The sequence below is a fragment of the Triticum aestivum genome, chromosome 2B (assembly GCF_018294505.1).
Source record: "Triticum aestivum cultivar Chinese Spring chromosome 2B, IWGSC CS RefSeq v2.1, whole genome shotgun sequence".
In the NCBI taxonomy this organism is placed as follows: domain Eukaryota; kingdom Viridiplantae; phylum Streptophyta; class Magnoliopsida; order Poales; family Poaceae; genus Triticum; species Triticum aestivum.
The window spans coordinates 130685724-130696209 of NC_057798.1; positions in this window are offsets into that span (position 1 = coordinate 130685724).

The following is a 10486-nucleotide window of genomic DNA, read 5'->3' on the forward strand; positions in this document are numbered from 1 at the left end:
ACATTGGGCAGCAGTTAAGAGAATTGTGAGATATGTGAAGCATACTATGGGAATAGGACTTCATTTCAAACAGTCTAATTCCTCTCTTATTAGTGCATTCTCTGATGCTGACTGGGCAGGATGTAGTGATGATAGAAGATCAACTGGAGGTTTTGCAGTATTCTTTGGATCCAACCTTATTTCCTGGAGTGCTAGAAAGCAAGCCACTGTGTCACGTTCAAGCACAGAAGCAGAATACAAGTCCTTGGCAAATGCAACTGCTGAAATTATTTGGGTTGAGTCACTTCTTGATGAGTTGGGGGTTAAGAAAAATCGTATCTCGTGCTTATGGTGTGACAATTTGGGAGCAACTTATTTGTCTGCAAACCCAGTGTTTCATGCAAGGAAAACACATAGAGATTGACTTTCACTTTGTGCGAGAAAGAGTTGCAGCAAAGAAACTTGAGATACGGTTTATTCCCTCCAAGGACCAAGTAGCAGATGGTTTCACAAAGGCACTTTCAGCAAGACCATTTGAAGAGTTCAAGAATAATCTTAATTTAGGATAGTTGAGATTAAGGGAGGGTGTTAGATAAAATATGTAATCTCAACCTACCTTCCTTCTCTTTCCCGTATCCTTCTCAAACTCTTGTATCTATTCCTTGTATGCCAAGGCAGGCTTGCCCAAATCTCAATATATACACGACCCGCTCCCCATCGAGGGAGTCAGGGATCGCTCATTATCTTTCATTTTGTACTCTTAAAATATTCATGTTGGTGCAACCAGAGTTGCATTATCCACCTTTTTCGTTGCATTATCCACCTTTTTCATCGTATTGCCTCTCGTCTCCATGGTAACTCTCCTTGGGGTAGAAGCACTGTATATCACTAGATGATTTGTTGCGCCGGTGGTGCAGAGGCCAAATGCAATTCAGAACTTAGGCAGACTGTATGAAACACTTCTTATGAATTGCTCGTAAAGTACGATCTTGGTTTATGACACGACAACCTGCAACATGAACTGCCAGACTAGGACCGACAAACTCACAAACAGAGGCTACAACTCTTCGATCATGACAAGTACTGGGTCGTGCTGACTATACACCTAACCACCACCTTAGTGTCGAAAAGGTCAAAGATGATGACCCTGAAACTATTGTCAGTCGAGACCTTGAAGGTGAGGAAGTACCTGATGTGCAACTTCTGAGCTATGGCAAAGCTAGCCCACACTTGATTGATGCCAAATCTCCCATTAAAATCCTGGAGCTTGACCTTACTACAGTCGGTGTTCTTCTTTAGAACGATTTCCTGTGGGGCAGTCCTCATGTCCTCATGCAAGGCATTGAAGATCGGAAACTTAGGTTCTATAAGCACCTTGCAGAAGTGGGTTGGACCTATGTCTTCATTGAAGTGCCCAACATTCATTGGCCTCCCCCGACACTTATTGGAGTCGTTGGCTTGTCCTGAAAGCTTCCTTACTTGTGGTGTGCTCCGGAGATGTTTGTAGATGTGTGGTGGTCGTCTTCAAGACCACCCCTAGCGATTCCAGGCTCATCCATTGAGGGTGACTCGAAGAGAATACGGTGAGCCACTTAGTGGCATTCTGGAGCCTTGGTTCCGACACTGCTCCAATGAAGGTTAGCACTTCTCCAACGGAGATTAACACTTCTTCAAGGAAGTGCGTACTTCAAGATAACACTACTAGGGAAAACCCTAGCAGTAGCGCAGGTTTTGTGTCCACTAGTAGCGCGGGAGGCCGCGCTACTAATAAGGCGCTACAGCTATTGCTTAGCAGTAATGCGTGCCCGCACGCGCTACTGCTAGGACAAATAGCTGCAGCGTTTATTCAGTACCACGCTACTGCTAAGGTAACTACTTGCAGCGTGTTTTCTGTCCATCTCTACTAGTATTTTTTATTTTTTATTTTTAGTGTATTTATGTGCCATCGTACAAATATTGGTACAATATCAGTTATGAGGTTTACATCATTATGTCCATAACAGTGTGTCAAATGAAGGTGGATTAGGTTCAAGTGGAGGCAACATGTGGTGCATGTCAAAAGTATACTACTAATCCAAACTTGATCTAGTTTGGACTAGTAGTACTTTCGATGTGCACCACATGTTGCCTCCACTTGAATCTAATCCGCCAGCACAAGCTATTTAGTCATCATCATAGTCATTACCACCAACAGTATTTATTTAATCACCACTAACACTAGCTAATAATAATCATCATAGTCATTACCACCAACACTAGCTATTTTATCATCATAGTAATAGTGTAGCACATCATCATCCTCAAACTCATTTCTAGCTAGCTAATCACTCCTGCTTCTCTCTCTTAGGTAAAATAACATAAAACATGTATAGCTCTCCTCCTTGATCAAACTGGAGCATGCAGATGAACCTATCTCCTAATCGTGGGTAGCGCATCTGTTTGCTGCCCCCTAGTACTTCTCTGCGCTCCCCATCACATATTTGGTCCAGTCTTGCACTATTAAGCATCCGTCGCTAATCTTGAATGCACTAAAGTAATCTGTAGGATATCTTGGCCGTAAGCTGATAATACTCATGGTACCTTTAGTCTCGATCCCATAAGGCACAACATTCATCGGGAGTCCCTATTGAAGAACATCGTACGGTAACATACTTAGCAATGAAGTTTAGCTTCAAAAATAATGTATGGAAAAGATGCACTGATGACAAATAGTAAAAATCTTACCATCCTTCCTAAATAGATGTGACCATAGTTTATTACGAACACTATTGGTCGCACATTTTCAGTACTAACATTTCTAAATGCAGGAAGAAAATTTGTCTTGACAGTATCAAGATCCTCAAGCCATGAAACATAATGACTGAGCTCCTCGCAGTTGAGTTCAGCCCCAGGACAATATATGGTCCTATCTACCAAGCGCTGGACATGTTTGCTTGCACCGAAATAAGCTGACAATACAAATTAGTTGTCAACTATTTTTGAATAAACAATATCAAAGACATAAATATGGTTGAGAAACTTACATAATGGTATAACTGGAGGCGTCTGCACATCGACCCAGATGTCGGTATTACCTTCAATATCATCTTCCGGACGAATATCAAAGGTGATAACCATATCAGGCTCAAATGCATAATCTTGCATAGTGCTCGCCATGTATTGCATCCAAAATAGGTGTAGTCGTCTGAATTGTATAATTTTGCATGGAAAATATAACCATGCTCGGTCTTCAAGTAAACTTTCTTTTCCTCCATACTATGACTGAAACCTATCTTATCCAATACAAAAACTCTTGCATGGCAGGGGATACGCTAGTAGAATAGTAAAAAAATATAAGTTGAAGCAAATGAAGCAGATGTCATGCTTAATTATGAAAAAAGACTTGTCGTTGTGACTTACTGTATCCACTTCGAAGTTCTCGTCCAGCTTGATGTTGAAGCGCCTATCATCATCTAGGAAGATTCCGTCGCACAGGCCGCGCTCGTCTTTGCAGTATTTGCAAATACCGAAATCCTTTTCGTCGTCAGACATTTCCTATGTTCATAGTTAAAACATTAATTCAAAATCGATCGAAGACAACTACCAAGATACTCAACACACAAATCCAGGGCACTCGATATTTCCTACATATTCTGGCACAAGTCATGCCAAAATTCACGGAAAAATCCGGCATGACCTTTGCTAAAATAGGACATATCGAGCGCCTGAAATTTGCCGGAACGGAAATGAATCAACACTCCGGCAGAACATAGGCCACTCGGAGGTGTAACTTGCAAACATGACCGGCCACTTGGATATTGAGCAACACAAGATATACATTTCAAAATATCTTATAGGACTCAAATTAGCATGCATTCAATAAGCAAAAGTAAATCATCTCATGCGTCCGTACATCGTCGAATATTATCACTAATACATCACGAATAGCGTCATACATGTAACATCACTAATACAACTAAAACTCTAGCACACGACGGGTATCGACGCGGGCGGTGGACACCCACAGAGAAGGAACCATCACGGGATCATAGCTCCAGTGAGATCCCCGGAGAACCTGTCAGGTATTGGAGAACGGCCTATGCTCCAACGCAAACAAGTAGCGACGGACGTGCGCGTCCTCCTCACTGACACGGTGATGCACCACCTCCGCGGAGTCCTCGAGCCTCTGGATCATCACTGGCCCACGCGACCGCCACCAAAGAAGGTTCGGGTCAATGACAGGCTGGCTCCTCACCAACCTGTGCCCCCCGGTAGGTAGCGCCTCGCAGTACCACCCCGGCGGAGCCCAGTCCAGGACATGGCCGATCTGGTCAAGCAGGTGTCGTCCTCCGCCGACTCGACGACGAGGATGCGGGATAGGCATCGTCCACGTCGAGGCGGGAAAAATTGCTTTAACTAAAAAATAGAAACAAGTTCTTACTAACTAGTTCTATTAATTCAACTAGTTCTTACTAAAAATAAACTTACTATAAATAAAAAGGAATTACTGCCCTAATTACCATCTAAGTAATTAACTAACTAGCACTAAAAATAGCCTAGGGTTCATACTAACTAGCACTAAATAGCTAGGGTTCATACTCAGCAGAGAAGAGGGATCGGAAGGGGAGAGTGCTTACAGAGGGCGGGGAGAGAGATGGGGTCGGGGGAGACGGCGGCACCGAGGCGCGGCGAGGCGGGGTCGGGGGAGACGGCGGCGAGGCGGGTCGAGGGAGACGGCGGCGAGGCGGGGTCGGGGGAGACGGCGGCGAGGCGGGGTCGGGGGAGACGACGACGAGGCGGGGTTGGGGGAGACGGCGGCGAGGCGGAGGCGACGAGGAATAGTAGAGGAGAATTGGGGGAGGAAGCAGAGGAGAGGGAATCAGGCCGCGCGGGGGTTTAGATGAAAATAGCTTTAACTGTAGCGTGGGGAGGAAAAACGCGCTGCTGCTAAAATCCGTAGTAGTAGTGCTGTTCGTAGAAGGGCGCTACTACTATACCTAGCACGTCGAGAACGGTGTGGCAATTATAGTAGTAGCGCTTTCTGTTCCTGCCGCGCTACTGCTAAGCGGCTAACAGTAGCGCGGTTCTGCCAGACGCGCTACTGCTAAGTAGCAGTAGCGCCTCATTTTAACAAGGGCTACTGGTAACATTCTGTGTATAAGGTTTTCCCTAGTAGTGTAAAATCCGCGTCCCCGACTCACTTGTGATTATTCCTTTCCTGCACTTTACTTTGATTTGTATGCTTGTGGGCTCGCTAATTAGATTATTGTCTAGATTACATAATGTTCAGCTTACTTGTCATCCATATTGTGTTCATCTATTTGGATTATCTAGAAAACCTACTTTAACCGCAAATACCTAAAATTGGTGATTAATCTTAAAAATTGTCGTCTACAATATTCACCCATCCTCTAGTCGACCCTCACGAGCCTTTCAACCTCCTGGTCAGCGCTCATAGCGCCGACACCCAAAGGGAGCGCTCACGTGCACCCTCACGTGGGCCGAACCAACAACGCCAGTAACACATCTCGCTCGGTCGTCCCCTGCCGTTTATTTACTCAGTTGATCGTTGGTCAGGCGACCGTTGGCTGTTGACTTTCTCTAAGAAAAGTTCATTAAATTGAAAAAAAGATCTTGATTTGGAAAACAAATCACGATTTTGAAAAATGTTCGCAAGTTTGAAAAGAAATCACGAATTTGAAAAATCACAAGTTTCAAAGAAGTCCATAAATTGGAAAAAGAAGTACATTAGTTTGAAAGGAGTTCACAATTTTGAAAAGAAACTCATGAATTTAAAGAAGTTCATGGATTTGAAAAACTTCACAAATTTATAAAATGTCCATGAATTTGAAAATAGAAAAAGGAAAAAAACTAAAAATGAACAAAAAAAAAGAAACCAGAGAAAACCCCGCCCAAAACCCGGTGGAACCTTCTAGTTTTTTTTGAGAAAGGGGGAACCTTCTAGATGGTTGCAAAAACTGGTGGGGGCGATAATTGGCCGGCAGCCCACCTACCTCCTAACGAAATAAGGGGGTGTGCGCTAGGTTACAAAAATAATAAGAAGAGTGCTATGGGCGCCGAATAGGAAATGGCGATTTCAAGTGCTTTTATTCGATCCACTTAGGTACTAAATGAGCACACACCGGGCCTCTGCATAGATAGGATGCACACAACCAACACAACATATAAACACACGAAAACACGTCATTACTAGCAAAGTCATATAAGACCAAAGCTATATGTAGGCAAGAAAAAAAACCATAGCAATCAGATTCATGATCGGCAAACTACACCAATGATCATATCCGCACCAACTATCTCATGACACAACATGGATAACGAAATTTCTCAACAGCAACACCTTCAGGAAGGGGCGAACTCAAGTCGGTCATTACCGGACTGACCACCAAGGCCAGAATCTAGGTTTTCACCCTGAAGAATAATCTGAGTATATCCGAGCAATGCCTTCAATAAGGTAACAATGTAAAAAACATCGCCATTGCTAGGCATAACTAACTCGGGTCAGACCTCGTCTTTCACCTCGGAGCTCAAGATGGGTGCTCAAATAACACAACCATCAAACATACTTAACTGTTGTCACCACAACTTTTCCACAATCCCAGCAGTTACATGTGATGCAACTGTCGCCACTACACAACCATCCCTCCGCGTCAAGCCGTTGTCCATAATTTGCATCAAACCGCCATAGTCAACCATCAGATCTGGAAAGATGAACTTTCCAAAAGATCTTCGGTGACCGCCTTCGTGAAGCCATAGGGATCAATACAACAGTTTATTTTCACCCCGACCTGGCCGATCAGATCTGGATCACCGCCACCAAACCGTGGACTTTAGCGTCACTGGCCGGCCATCGCTCAGGCAGCAAGGCCAACATGTGTCGCCGCCGTGGTCCACCTCCTAGTAGAGAGCCTGACACATCCAGCCACCGACGATAAATCCGATCATATATGATCAAAGAATTGTCAGCACATGGACGTCCCGCACAACACCGCCCAGCCTGCGAGTTCAGCACCACCCACCCAGCCCAAAGCCGAAACCGAGAGGCGAGGAGAACGGAGCCACTACTAATGATCCACAAGTATAGGGGATCAATAATAGTCCTTTCAATAAGTAAGAGCGTCGAACCCAACGAGGAGAAGAAGGAAATGATAAGTGATTTTCAGCAAGGTAATTTCTGCAAGCACTGAAATTGTTGGTAACATGTAGTTTGATAGTAAGATAATTTATAACGGACAAGTAACAGTAGCGGTAATAAAGTGCAGCAAGGTAGCCCAACCCTTTTCGTAGCAAAGGACATGCCAAAACGGTCTCTTATAATAAGCAAAGCGTTCTTAAGGGCACACGGGAATTTCATCTAGTCACTTTCATCATGTTGGTTTGATTTGCGTTTGCTTTTTTGATAATTTGATATGTGGGTGGACCGATGCTTGGGTGATGTTCTTACTTGAAAAAACCTCCCACTTATGATTAACCCCCTCGCAAGCATCCGCAACTACGAGAAAAGTATTAAAATAAAATCTAACCATAGCATTAAACATATGGGTCCAAATTGGTCCCTTACAAAGTAGCGCATAAACTATGGTTTAAGCTTCTGTCACTCTAGCAACCCATCATCTAATAACTACTCCATAATGCATTTTCTTAGGACCAAAGATGGTGAAGTTCCATGTAGTCAATGTTCACATGGCACCACTAGGGGAATCACAACATACATATCATCAAAATATCGAACACATATCAAATTCACATGATTACTTCCAACGAGATTTCTCCCGTGGCCTCAAGAACAGAAGTAACTACTCACAAATGATAGTCATGCTCAAGATCAGAGGGGTATTAAATGGCATAATGGATCTGAACATATAATCTTCCACCAAATAAATCATATAGTAATAAACTACAAGATCTAATCAACACTACTAGTCACCCACATGTACCAATCTGAGGTTCCAGTACAAAGATTGAACACAAGAGATGAACTAGGGTTTGAGATGAGATGGTGTTGTTGAAGATGTTGATGGAGATTGGCCTCCCAAAGATGAGAGGGTTGTTGGTGATGACGATGGCTTCGATTACCCCCTCCGAGAGGGAAGTTTCCCCGACGGAATCGCTCCGCCATAGGGCAAAAGTGCTCCTACCCAAGTTCTGCCTCAAGACGGCAGCATTCTGTCCCGAAAGTCCTCTCCTTATTTTTTCTAGGTCTATATACCAGAAGACGGGTACCGGAGATGGGCTGGGCTGGCCACAACCCACCAGAGCACGCCTGGGAGGCCTGGCATGCCATGGTGTCTTGTGGTCATTAGGTGGCCCCCTCCGGTAGTTCTTTTCTCCAAGAATTATTAAATATTCCAAAAAACATTTCTTCGTGAAATTTCAGTTCATTTGGAGATGTGCAGAATAGGTATCTCTGACGTAGCTTTTTCAGGTCCAGAATTCCAGCTACTGGTATTCTCCCACTACTAGGGAAAACCCTAGTAGTAGCGCGGGTTTTGAGGCTATCAGCAGCGCGGAGAGCTGCGCTACTACTACGGCGCTACAACTAACTGTTAGTAGTAGCATGGTCCGCACCCGCGCTACTACTGTTGACTATATCAGCAGCGCTTTTCTGGAACGCGCTGCTATTAATTAGCTGTAGCGGTTTCCTAGCCCCTCGCTACTGCTATATCTTTCATCATTTTGCCCCCGCTTCCTACCCCATTTCAGTTTCAATAAACTGCAATTTCCAAATACTAGGTACTACTAGATATCAATTTCATAAAGCATTATAGGTACTAGGTAGTACTCCCTCCGTTCCAAATTACTCGTCGTGGTTTTAGTTCAAACCACGATGAGTAATTTGGAACGGAGGGAGTAATAGATAACAATTTCATATATAGTCAACATGCATCCTCAAGCAGTACTAGGTGATATCGACGACGATCATCATATGTAGTTCTAGATGATATCGACGACGATCATCATATGTAGTTCTAGATGATATCGACGACGATCATCATATGTAGTTCTAGATGATATAGCCACACACACACATATGTAGTTCTAGATGTATCGAAGATGATCATCATCCTCAAGCCTAGGCGGTGGGTGTTCGTGATAGTAATTAGGATGGCTTGTCCAACACAAAGATTCTTGCCAACGAGGAATCTCTTCCACCCAACCGATTTAAGTGTGTGCGACCGTCCGTGTCCATGCGGTAAGTACAGGTTGTGATGGAGCCCCTTGCGATAAGGCATAGTCCAGCTGAGCCTTCTTCATCAGGCTCAATACAATAACTCACAGATAGGCTCTTTGCCAATTTTTGAATAAGAAAGACATATCAATTAATAAATAGCCTCGCACATACTCTTGCAAATAAGTATATATGGATTATCTACACTATTAATAGTTCCTTAGATTCTACACTAATAAGCATGTGATCGGAGTCTACACTAAAGCATATCATCTACTAGATTCCACACAACATATCATTGGACTCTACACTAAGCATATCATCGGATAATTTGCATTTGTAAGTATAACATACCATATCATGTCGATCGACCATGGTACTTGTCAGGCGGGTCACGAATGTCACCCCGACAAAGTCAGCATGTGGCAGAATTATGTCCCATAGGTTGCACACCTCCTCCTCGCTCAGCCTCATTCTTTGAGCTATGATGGCTTCATGAAGTGGGTCCTCATCATCTTCATTGAGTGGGTCCTCATTATCTTCATCATCTTCGTCATCTTCATCAGCTTCCACCAGGTTGATATAAATGACAGCCACCTTGGGTCTTTTTGCTCTGAAGGAGAAGCTGATCAACTCACCACCAGTAAGACACATGCGAGCAAGGAAACGGGCCCATCCATCTCCTCCAATCTGCGACATATTGCGTCCTTTCTCGACCTCCATAGTGTATGCCCCCCCAGGAGCCTCAAATGTCACAGTGTCTCCTGTCAGCTTGTTGAATTTCAACCTCACATTGCATGGGACGATCTGTGTAAAAAAGCACAATGCAGTAATGCCAACACTAAAAATAAAATAGTTTTTACATTTCATATAATTTCTTACCGCGCATGACAAAAAATCGGCTGGAAGTAGATGCAGAACAGCTTGCCAGTTGCAAGGATGCTGGCGTGCCTTGACTTGCACAGTTGACATGGTGGTGGTGGTGGTGGTGGCGCCATTTTCCTAAAGCAATATGAGCAAAGGATTAACAGTCCACTTCACATGAAAGAAAAACAGTAGCATGTGATATTTTTGGTTCTTCTTCAGTTATATTTTCATAGCTTACTAACACCTTCTAGAATAGAACCAACAGCTAGCAGGCAAATGCCAAATCTTCCGCAAGAAGCAATTTGATTCTTCTTCCGCGAGAAGCAATTTGATTCTTCTTCCATGAGAAGCAATATCAACAAGCGTACTACATAAACTAAATCAAAATGTTCTATAAATCAACTAAATCAACTAGCGTATTAAATCAACTTGCCTACTAAATCAACTAAATCAAAATGTTCTATAAATCAA